Source organism: Pteropus alecto, unplaced genomic scaffold, assembly GCF_000325575.1.
Source record: "Pteropus alecto unplaced genomic scaffold, ASM32557v1 scaffold396, whole genome shotgun sequence".
In the NCBI taxonomy this organism is placed as follows: domain Eukaryota; kingdom Metazoa; phylum Chordata; class Mammalia; order Chiroptera; family Pteropodidae; genus Pteropus; species Pteropus alecto.
The window spans coordinates 312,647-325,200 of NW_006438082.1; the positions used below are offsets into that span (position 1 = coordinate 312,647).

The window sequence follows — 12,554 nt, forward strand, 5'->3', positions numbered from 1 at the left end:
CAGGGGCTGTGAAGAGGCAGGAGCCAGGAGCCCCTCCAGGGTGGCTATGGGGGAGACCTGTCCTGCCCACTTGAATCATCTGCGGGAATCCTATTAAATGTGCCTATGGGCCAGCCGGGGACCACCGGCCTGTCCCTTGCCGCTTTGGGGCGGAACCACGCTCCAGAACCTGCCTCTTCTGCGACTGTTACTTCTTTCTTTGGGTGGGGGTCTCATTCCAAGGGACCATTCCAGGTGGCCGCCTGTTCCCGGGCCCAGGCCCTGGGTGCTCTGCCAGCCCTCGCTGGGCCCTGAGTCTCCCTGTGGCTTCTCCCTTCAGGAAGGGCGTGTGCCTGCTCCAGCCACCTCATTTGCCACAGGGACCTGCTCCCAGTCCCATCCCTGTCCCTGAACGGCTGTTTATGGGGAGGGGTTCACCACTACCACCAGTGCAGTCACCTCCTTCTCTGCTGAGGTCCTCCCAGGGGATGTGGACTCGGAGGTGCAGTAACCACCCGGCGTCCATGGGGACAACCCCTTTCTGGGTGGCTCCGTGCTGGGCAGCACCACTGGGGAGAGCGCTGGCCTGGGAGCTATTGGGAGGGTTCCCAGCCGCACATCTGGCGCCCTGACTGTTTATCCACTTGACATTTGAAAAGATGCTTTTTTTTTCCTCTTCCCCCAGATGTCTTGACGGGATCACTGGGGCTCTTTGTGACTGAGGGTGGTCAAACTGCCACCAGAGGAGATGGGGTCTCAGAGCAAGAGCTGGGATGGGGGATGGGAAGAAGACGACCTGGATCGCAATGCCGCGGGTCCCACACAGCCACGGTTCCTTTGGGGGGGCAGGGAAGGGGCCAAGCTACATGGGCACATGTGCACACACATTCATTGCAGTACACATGCTCGTGGGCGACGCACATACATCTGTGCGTGTGTATGTGTGCACGGGCGCTCACGCACGCACCCTAGTCTGCTTACACACCTGGCCCGATGACCATCTCACCCTTGGGAACCCACCCCATGGTTCCTTTCTTCAACTGTTCCTGAATAAACGATTTATGTAAGATACCGAACTGAGGGAAGCTGCTTTCTGAGGACCTTGGAGTGTTCGGGGGGAAGGTGGGGGAGGGATGCCTGGGGAGGGGAGGGGATTGCCGGGCTGGTCAGGGACTCACATGCCACCCTACTCCCATGTCATCGTTCCCCATCTGGCACCACATCGCCTTTCGGCCCATACTCTGGCTGAGTGGCGGTTTCACCCATTGAGCCCCTATCTGTACCCCATACAGCTAAAGACTAGGACCAAGCAGTGAGCCAAAGAGGCCTGCCACTTGGAGCCAACTTCCTGGAGGGGGAGGGAAGATCCTAAACCACAGACCCTATGACGCAGTAAATGACACCAGTGTCCAGTGTGGCAGAGAGCGGGGGAGCAGGTGGTCATGCGGGTTGGCAGCTGCACCCCAAGACTCCATGCAGAGTCAGACCTAAACCTCGGTATAAGGTGATGGGAGCCACAGAGGGACACGAGCTGGGGAGGGACATGTCGAAGCGCATGTCCCTCTGGCAGATGAAGTGTGGAATTTGGACCGAAAAGGCCAAGGCTGGAGGCAGGGAGAGACTGCAGCGGCCGCCGGGCCACCTGAAGTGACAGACGGAGCTTGCTCCTCCCTGGCCTCAGTGCCTTCTGCACACCATATCTGGAGTAGTCCTTCTAAAGCCAGGATTCCCAACCATTGAGACATTGCAGGAAGTATAAGAAAAACAAGTGCAGTATGAAAACACAGGGGCGACTTTGTAAGCAATCTGGACACTATGTCCAGGGAAATCTTCCTGGTCCGGAACTCTTAAAATGTAGGATGAGATCTAAAAACATGTCGAAATGAATAGCTGAGCTCGTAGGAAAATAAGACAAAACCTCCAAGGTCAGAAACCATGAGGATTCTTGAATCCAGAGGAGTGAGCCAGCTCCAAGGCCAGCACCTATCCCAGAGGAATCGACACCCAAGAGCCGTGAGCCCAGGGCCACCCCTCCTCCTTGGACACCCTCTTCTTGTGGCTTTCTGGACACCACTCCTGGGAGCCTAGAGACAATAGCTCAGCCCCAACACTGAAGGACAGTATTCTCCATAGGAGTGGCTAGCAGAATACTGGTCTCCTAAAGATGGCAATATACTAATCCTAGGACCCTGTGAATACGGCACCTTACATGGCAAAAGAGACTTCGCAGATGTGACTAAGTCAAGGATCTCGAGATGGGGAGATTGTCCCGGATTATCTGAGTGGGTCCTAAATGCTGTCACATGCATCTTTATAAAGGAAAGAGGGAGGTAGGATTGTGAGAGCCAGAGCCAGAGAGAGATTGGAAGATGCTACACCGCAGGCTTCGAAGATGGATGAAGGGGTCACAAGCCAAGGAACGTGGGCAGCCTCTGGAAGCTAGAGAAGTCGAGAAAATGGATTCCTGAGCCTCTTCAAAAAATGCACGCCTGCCGACACCTCGATTTTAGCTCAGTGAAATCTATTTTGGATTTCTGACCTCCATAACTGTAAGATAATAAATTTGTGGTCTGGTTGGAGGGACAGCTCCTTGATTGGTCTTGCAACTTCATCTGATTAGCTTGCACACAGATTTTTTACTTAGACCGTGACAGTCCAATAAAAATAGCAAAGTTTAAAAATATATTTTTTAAAAGTTCTCAATGAAGTGGTCCAGAGGGAGTATTGTCCAAGAGTGCCCGGAAGAAGCAAGCGCAAATCCTCTGTGCAGGCATGTCCTTTGAATACAGGCCTCAAAGGATTCCTATAGAAAATTCTAAACTATATAATGAAAAAAAAATCACAAATGTACAAGGAAACAAGCCACCATGCATGAGAGGAACATATAAATTTAAGTACCAATCCTGCAAAAATATATTTTTAAATTACATGACACAAATATAAAATAAGTACGATCAATGTTTAAAGAAATAAAAGAAAGTATCAAAAGAACAAGAGACTATGAAAAGACCTGGTACTCTTGAAAGATGACCAAATGAAACTTCTAGAAATTAAAATTTTAATACTTGAAATTAGAAACTCAAGGTACGGGTTAAAGAGCATATTAAACATAGCTGAGCAGAGACTTAGTAAACTAGAAGATGGATTTAAAGAAATTATCCAGAATGTGGCACACAGAGACAAAGAGATTGAAGTCACACAAATAGTTAGTTGGATTTCTAGACCAAAAAAAAAAAAAAAAGGTCAAAAAGAATAGGGAATATGCAATAGTAGAAAAGACAATGGCTGAGAATTTTCCAAAATTGACAAAAGACACTGTGGAAGAGAATGCTAACTACCTGCCAGTATCCATTCTCCCCCTCCTTCTTTCAGAAATAAAATACCCAAAGGTTAATAGCGCATCTGGTTTCCTAGCTACAAACTTTATTTCACATCCTCCCTTGCAGCTAATTGTGGCCATGTTCTTCCTTGTTGTCTGCTTTTTCCATTAGAGTCCTAGCATATTAATCATAGTATTTCAAATCGCTGGTCTGATGATTCCAGTACCCCTGCCATATTTCAGTCTGGTTCTAATGCTTGCTCTGTCTCTTCAAATTGTTTTTTTTTTTTTTTTTTGCCTTTAGTATGCCATGTAATTTTTTGTTGAAAGCTGGACATGATGAACTGGGTAAAAGGAACTGTGATAAATAGGCCTTTAGTAACGTGTGCTGAGGTGTGAGGGGAGAGGAAGCATTCTATAGACTTATGATTAGGTCTCAGTCTTTTAGCGAGCCTGTGCTTCTGCGCTGTGAACTTTACAATGTTTCTCAAGTTTCCTCTCCTAAGGTGGAATGGGGTGACTGGAGGGGGCAGGAGTAGGGTATTTCTCTTCCCCCAAGTCTGTTAGACTCTGATAAAACCCCAATAGGTCAGGCTCTGGTCTAATAGTTTGTCTTGTTAAGAACAGAGTGCTCTGCTGTATTTCAAAATGTCTACTCTTCCCCTCCCCCTGCCAGAATCATGAGAAGATTTTCTACAATCTTCACTGTGGGGACCTGGTAGGGCTCCTAGAAGTAAAACTCACAAACATGTGAAAATCTAAGACTGCTCCCCAGAGTTTTTAACTCTTAGACTTGTCCACACCAAGCCTCCCGCAATTCGCCAATGACAGTTCAGATGTTCCTACCCCGGCATTGTTCCTAGTTGTGGGTTTCTGCTCTGGTTAAGTTGTGATTCTCTGTATTCGCCTGTCTCTCGAGTTTGGGGGATAGCAGTTTGCCCTGTAACCTCCATTCTCTGATGGATCTAAGAAGAGCTGTTGATTTTTCCATTTGTTCAGCTTTTTACCCATCGTTAGCATGGAGTGATGAGTTCCCATCCCTTTGCGTGCCAGACCAGAAACAGGAACTCCCCTGGGTCTGTTTTGATTGATTAATTTTTATCATTATGGGTTACATGTTTATGCTTCTTCTACCTCAGTCAGAAAGTCCGAGTGGTGGAGTTCACTTAATTTGTTTCCCTTTTTTCAGACACCGCGGGGTCTTCATTGACTGTCGTCCACCATCCGAAAACAGTCGATTCATATATTTTGCCAAGTTTTCCAGTTGTGTATGATGGGAAGGTAGTTCTGGACCCTGCTAGTCCCTCATGGCCACATTATTATTGAAACCTTTAAATTCTGTTAAGATAAATCTGCATGCGAAATTTTTTATAGTAAGTACTAAGAGAGTATAAATACAAATAGAGTGTACTACTTCCAAACTAGTAGAGGGAAAACATCAAATAATGAGAAAAGAATCTCAATCCAAAAAAAAATCAAAAGAGGAAAATAAAGAAGCAAACATTGGAATAAGTAGAAAGTATAAAATAAGATTTTATAAATTAATCCAAACATCACTAAGCAAAATAAATGCCTTTTCCAGTTAAAGACAGATTTTTTTTTTAAAATCCAGCTATAATCTGCTTATAAGAGATACATCTAAATGATAAGACAAGAAGAAAAACAGATTGAAACAGCAAGACTTCCAGCTATGGCCAAGTAAGTTTATCGACAAATAATCTCCCTAAAAAGGCAACTATAAAGCCGGAAAATTTTGACAAAAACCACCTTTATGGTCTGGAAACAAACCAAAAGTTTATATAATAAACTAAGAAGCTGAACTTTGGGAGTCTGTGTCATTCTAACCTAGGGCTGCTCCCATCCTTCCCAGCTTGGTTGACATGAAGGTTCCACCCGGGCAAGGCAGCCATGAAGACAAGCATCTTCTCTACCTAGGGAGCTAACTCCATTTAAAGTAGTGGGCAATATCAACACCCAGGGGCATTGTCAGTGGAAGTGACTTCTCAGAGGCAGACCAGCAGGGGAGGACCAACGGTTTAGCTCTACTAGACTGAGGTTGTGAATGTGATCAAGGCAAGCATATTCCTGGCTACCCAGAGAAGGGAGAGGTCCCAAGCTATTCATGCTCTCCCGGACTGCCTTGAGGCTATGTACATGTATATAGGAGACTCGAAAGAGCCCAATGGAAAGAAAACCCAGGGCGGACCTTAAAATAGCCTAAACATTGAAATAACTCCTCTACCCACACATAGATCCATCAGCATAGTTCAGAAGCCTTACCAGCCCAAGATGAGCATAGTTTCTGTCCAATGATTGGCCAGGCACTAAGTTAGGCAGATACAGGAGCAGCCCTTAGGAAAACGGGTTTAATATTTAAAAACTAGAATATTTTTTAAAAACTAAGCAGAGACACTAGTGACTGTACACTGCAGGGAGACAGATTTCAGAGATTTTGTCTAGAAAAGAAACAAACAAGTTACAACACACATATACACACACAGCAAAATTAACCACCTCTGGGGAGAAAGGGAATATCAGAATCCAGAGTCACTAGGAAATATTATCTAACGTGTTCGATATTCGACAAAAAAAAAATGACAAGACATGCAAAGAAACAGCAAAGGGACCCACATCCAGGAAAACAATCAGTCGGTAGAAACTATCTTTGAGTGTTTCCAGATGTTGGGATTAGCAGATGCAGACTTCAAAGCCATTATTATAAATACGTTCAAAGTACCGAAGAAAACCATGTTTAAAGAGTTAAATGAAAGTATAACAATGATGAATCAATGAGTAGAGATTTTCGATAAGAATATAGAAATTCTGAAAAATGACTAAATGGAAATCATAGAGTCGAAGGGTTTGCTAACAAAACTGAAAACTTCTAAAGGTATTTAAGAGCAGGTTCGAGATGTCAAAAGAACATATTAGAGAACTTGAAAAGAGATCAATATAAATTATCCAATCCAAAGAACAGAGAGAAAAATGATTGCACCTCAGAGACCTGTGGTACAACAACAAGCATACTATAATATGTGTAATGGGAGCCTTTAAAGAGAAAAAGACAGAGGAGGGGATAGAATAAATATTTTAAGAAATAATGGCAGAAACGTCCAAATTTTTATGAGAAGCATTAATCAGATCCAAGACATTCAATGAACCCCAAGTAAGACAAACACAGAAAAGCTAGTTGTAGACACTTCATGGTCATACTGTTGAAAGCCAAAGATGGATAATTTTGAAAGCGACAGGAGAAAAATTACCCATGGAGAAGGGAACCACAATAAAATTAATGGTTAACGTCTCATTAGAAACAACGGAAGCCAAAAGACAGTGAAATGATAAAGAACTGAAAGGAAAAAATACTATTATTCAAAAATTCTATATCTAGCAAAACTATTCTTTAAAAATGGAAGGTTGAAACAAAAAGACAGAGAATTCGTTGCTAGTATACTTCTTTACAAGAAGCACTCAAAGAAGTATTTCAGGCTGACACCGATTAGTGACCTGAATTCACAGGAAGACGAAGAGCATCAAAAATGATTAATATGTGGGTTAATATAAAAGTCTCTCCTATTTTCCTCATTTCTTCTTTTAACTTCTTTAAAAGACGTAAGAGTGTATAAAGCATTAGGTATAACAGTGTCTTGGAGGGTTTATAACCTATATAGATGTAATATACATGACATTAATAACACAAGAGGAGGGAAAGAAGGAAGCTACCTTGGAGCTAAGTCTCCACGTTTTACCAAAATGAAGTGAGCATTAATATGAAGTAGATTGTGATTAATCGAGATGCATACTGTAACATAATTGCAATCATATATATTGCAATTTTTATCTGTATATAATATATAGTTTAAAAAGTCTACAGAGGAAATAAATGGTACACTAAAAATATTTAACACAAGAGAAGGCAGTCCAGGAAAAAGAGGAACAGAAAGACAGCACATAGATAGAAAACAAAGAAGAAAATGGCAAATGTAAATCCAACCATATCAATCATTACACTAAATGTGCATGGCCTAAACACCCCAACCAAAAGTCAGAGATTCAGAAAAGCAAGATTCAGTTAACCACATATTGCTTACGAGAGACACACCTTAGATTCAAAGACACAGATAGATCGAAAGTAAAAAGACAGAAAAAAAAATATCACGCAAACGGTAACCATAAGAGAGCCAGAGTGACTATATTAATATCAGACAAAATAGACTTTAAGACAAAAGCTATTTTGAGAGAAAAAAACACTTCATAATGATGAAAGAGTCGATTCATTAAGAAGCTATAACAATTATAAATGTATACACATCTAACAACACAGCTCCAAAATACACGAAGCAAAAAACTGACGGAATTGAGAGACAACTCAAGTCTGATAGTTAGAAATTGCAATACTCCGCTTTCAATAATTGATAAAATGTGTTGACAAGCAGCAAGGATGCAGAAAACTTGAATAACACTAACAACAAATTTGACCTAACGAATCTATAGAACGCTCTACTCAGCAAATACAAAATACTCACTCTTTTCAAATACACATGGAACATTCTCCAGAAAAGAACATAACCTAGGCCATAACACAAGTCTCAATGCATCTAAAAGGATTAAAATAATATAAAATCTGTTCTCTTACCACAACAGAATTAAATTAAAAATCAAAAGAGAGAAAGAAATCTAGGAAATTCAAAAATATTTGGAAATCGAACATCGAAATTCTAAATAACTCGAGGTCAAAGAAAAAAATTACAAGGGAAATTAAAAGATACTTTGAACAGAATGAAATGAAAACAACATATTCAAATTACGGGATACAGCTAAAGCAGTATTTAGAAGGCAATCTATAGCTTTAAATGTCTATACCAGCCAAAAAGAAAGGTCTCAAATCAATAGCCTAATGATTAATAAACTAGAAAAAGAAAAGCAAACTAAATCCAAAGCCAGCAGAGGTAAGATTAGTGCAGAAATGAATGAAATAGAAAACAGAAAAACAAAAGAGAAAATTAATTCAAACAAAAGTTGGTTCTCTGATTTTACCTAGACTGATCGAGAAAAAAGATGACTAAGACTGATCATGAAAAGAGAGACATTACTACTGACCTACAGAAATTTAAAAGATTATAAGGCAATGTTTTGAACAACTTTATGCCAACAAATTAGACGATTCAGATGAAATGGACAAATTCCTAGAAAGACACAAATGACCAAAATCGATTTTAGAAGAAATAAAAATTTTGCATAGACTTATAACAAGCAAATAAGTTGAATTAGGAATTGAAAATCTTCCCACGAAGAAAATCCAAGCCCAGAATTCTCTACCGGTGAATTCTCTGCAATAACACGACTAAAAACATATGTCCACCCAAAAACTTGCACAGTAATTATTGTAGCAGCATGATTCACAATAGCCAAAAGGTGGAGACAACCCAAATGGCCATCGATTGATATAGGAATAAACAAAACGTGGTCTATCCATACAACGAAACATTATTCACCTGTAAAAAGGAATGAAGTAGCGACACATGCTACAACGTGGGTGAAAACATATGCATGACATAAGAAATCAGACACAAAAGGCCACATATTGTATGATCGTATTTATGTGAAATACCGAAATAGGAAAACCCCCCGAGACAGAAAGTAGCTTAGCGATTTCCAGGGACTGGGGGTAGGGAGGTGGAGAAAGTGGGAATGACCGCTAAATGGGTGCAGGGGTTCCTTTTGGGGTGATGAAAATATTCTGTAGTTAGATCGTGGGGATGATTGCACAGTTTTGTAAATATACTCGAAGACAATACATTGTAGTTTTTAAACAGTGAATTTTATGGTATGTGAATTATATCTCAATAAAAAAACTACCTCACCTCCCCACCCCCAAAATAACATTAAAAAAAAAAAGAACTGGGATGGATTAGGTGAAACCCCAACAGGGCAATTTTAGAGAGGACTGTTGTAAAGGAAATTTTTATTCACCAGGGTTCTCCCTCTGCCTACACATAATCTTTTGTAATGACCATAACTTTGTATAGTTCAGAAGAGCTATAGAAATGTAGTTATTAGTAACAACTTATATTTTATTTATTTTTTAATTTTTTTTAGGCAAGGCAACCCTTGGTTGACCTCACAGATTGCAAGGACCTTGTCAGCTTACAACCCCTTATTTTTTATTTTTTACACCTATAGCACCTGGTCTTCCTAGGTGGTCTCCCAATCCAAGTACTAACCAAGCCCGACCCTGCTTAGCTTCCAAGATCAGACAGGATCGGGATTGTTTAGGGTGGCATGGCCATAGACTCATATGTAAAATTTCAACTGGGATTTCTGCTGTTAGAATTCCTTATACTGTTCCACTAAAAGCAGGATTTGACTGAGTCTTGGAGAATGTTCCCAGTTCCTGAGAAATTTTTTGTGTTGAAAAGATCACTTTGATTGAGGTTTCAGTACAGAGGGGAGGGGGAAAGTTGGTTCTCTGATTTTACCTAGACTGATCGAGAAAAAAGATGACTAAGACTGATCATGAAAAGAGAGACATTACTACTGACCTACAGAAATTTAAAAGATTATAAGGCAATGTTTTGAACAACTTTATGCCAACAAATTAGACGATTCAGATGAAATGGACAAATTCCTAGAAAGACACAAATGACCAAAATCGATTTTAGAAGAAATAAAAATTTTGCATAGACTTATAACAAGCAAATAAGTTGAATTAGGAATTGAAAATCTTCCCACGAAGAAAATCCAAGCCCAGAATTCTCTACCGGTGAATTCTCTGCAATAACACGACTAAAAACATATGTCCACCCAAAAACTTGCACAGTAATTATTGTAGCAGCATGATTCACAATAGCCAAAAGGTGGAGACAACCCAAATGGCCATCGATTGATATAGGAATAAACAAAACGTGGTCTATCCATACAACGAAACATTATTCACCTGTAAAAAGGAATGAAGTAGCGACACATGCTACAACGTGGGTGAAAACATATGCATGACATAAGAAATCAGACACAAAAGGCCACATATTGTATGATCGTATTTATGTGAAATACCGAAATAGGAAAACCCCCCGAGACAGAAAGTAGCTTAGCGATTTCCAGGGACTGGGGGTAGGGAGGTGGAGAAAGTGGGAATGACCGCTAAATGGGTGCAGGGGTTCCTTTTGGGGTGATGAAAATATTCTGTAGTTAGATCGTGGGGATGATTGCACAGTTTTGTAAATATACTCGAAGACAATACATTGTAGTTTTTAAACAGTGAATTTTATGGTATGTGAATTATATCTCAATAAAAAAAATTAAGTTTGGAAGGAAAACGATTGAACAAGCTATACCAGGCAAATATCAGAGCAAAAGGAAGTCATCGTTGTTATGTGACTGTCGGAGCAGACAATACTGGTACTAACCCATGTCGCTATATTTTGATCAAGTATTCAGCTTACCTGAAATATACAGCAATCTTAAGCTCATCTGCACTGAATAACCTCACTTGAAAAAACATAGTTAAAAGAACTACAAGGATAAACCGAGCAAAACAATCGGGCCTCTATTGGGACATTATGTGAGGAAGGCTTGGGTCCCTTTGTGGTGGGGAAACTACCAAACTCTTCATGGGGCCTGGTGAGGAAATCTGGAGATGAGGTTTTAATACTTATCAAGAGAGGACGGTATTGAAAAATAGTGAAAAACGCTGAGCCAAAATCTGATCCTGTCACCTTGCTGTCTATAACCCTCAGTGGCTCCCCAGTGCCCTCTTGAGAAAGTTCACTTTCCAGGCTGATCTCTAGTCACGTCTCACAATCAGCCTCAATCAACCAAACAGCTTTGTTTGTCATTTCCCAAACACTCCATCTGAGAAGACAAGGATGGAGACAGGGGTGCTTTGGTGAAGCTGGGGTTGGGCAGAAAACATGGCTGCCACACGCCCACCAAGTGGCCAGAAGTAAGGAACTCAGCCTGGAGTGGAGCCAGGGGGCGTGGCTTGGCCCCTTCATCTCCGGAATGGTCTGCTTCTCTCCTGAGTTCCGGAGCAGTGCAGGGGGGCGTCCTCTACTCCCTCACACCCTGCCCCCCATTCAGCCCAGCATGACCCGTCTCCACGTTCCCAGTCCCCCCCTGTCACCAGCCCTGGCCCGCTTCCCATCCATCCCACACTGAACTCCACAGGGGTCTTTTCTAGGCCTCAGCTACTACCACGCCCCACCTCGGCGACAGTGGAAAGACCTCTCAGGTCCTCGCTTCACAGGAAATTTAATTAAATGAAACCAAGGCACAGGGACATTAGAAGTGACGAAATCGCCTGCAAGGCCCAAACTCAAATCCAGGGCAGGTTTTTCCAGCCTAGTGTTCCTTCTCTCCCCTCACACCGAGTTCGCACACACAGAGAGAAGGCTGGAGGACTCTCCCATCTTCTCAAGTCTCCACACGACTCTCATGTCATCAGCGAGTCTTCCTCACTTGCACAGAGGCGGGCAGCAGGATGGAACGCAAGGCCGCGTGGCCTTGGCTGAGTCGCTTGGCCTCTCTGTGCCCTAGTTTCCCAGAGGGCCAGTGATAATGAGAATGGATACTTCTCAGTTGAGGTTTGAGCAAATATCTGGAAAATTCTGCAGAACAGGGCCTGGAACACAGTGAGTCCCCAACAAGAGTTCCCAGTGACCTAATCCTTGGAGTCGGCGGCAAAGCTAAACCCATATTTGCAGAGAGGAGGGTGACAGACACGTCTCTTTTGCTTTGCTTCCCCCTCAGGCACCTCCACTTTGCCATGTCCAAAACCAATCTCATTGTCTCTCCCCCGAACCCACCCCAGGTGAACCCCTCTAAGTGAATGGTTCCGTGATCCACTCAGAAACACACGGGCCACCCCAGAACCCCTCTCCTTCATTGCCCACCCAGCATGGTCCCCCAGGTTGACAGAGTGCGTGACCAACCTTCTGTGGCCCAGAACGAGGGAGACAGCTTCTTCTCGGGACACCCACAAGGCCCTCTGGTCTGGTCCCCGAGGCCCAAGCTGGCCACCTTCTGGACCTTGCTCCTGAACCGCATGAGTTTTCCAGCCACCCCAGCTCAGCATCTACCCCAGACTGGATAAGGGCACCCCGCTACAACCCCTACTGTGGCTCGCCACTGCTCAGAGACTAAGGCCCGACTCTGATTCTGCCAGGCTCCAGCCCCTGCAGCATCCAGCCTCCACACCCGAGCACCTGTTGTTCCCTGAGCGTGAAATGTTGTCACGGCACCCCCGCCCCCCACTCCC

General features: G+C 42.9%; 1 pseudogene; it reads right to left on the reverse strand.

Moving 5' to 3' along the window:
* Positions 1 to 9,472: 9,472 nt before the first annotated feature.
* LOC112482559 lies at positions 9,473 to 9,592 on the reverse strand (annotated as a pseudogene).
* Positions 9,593 to 12,554: the final 2,962 nt, after the last annotated feature.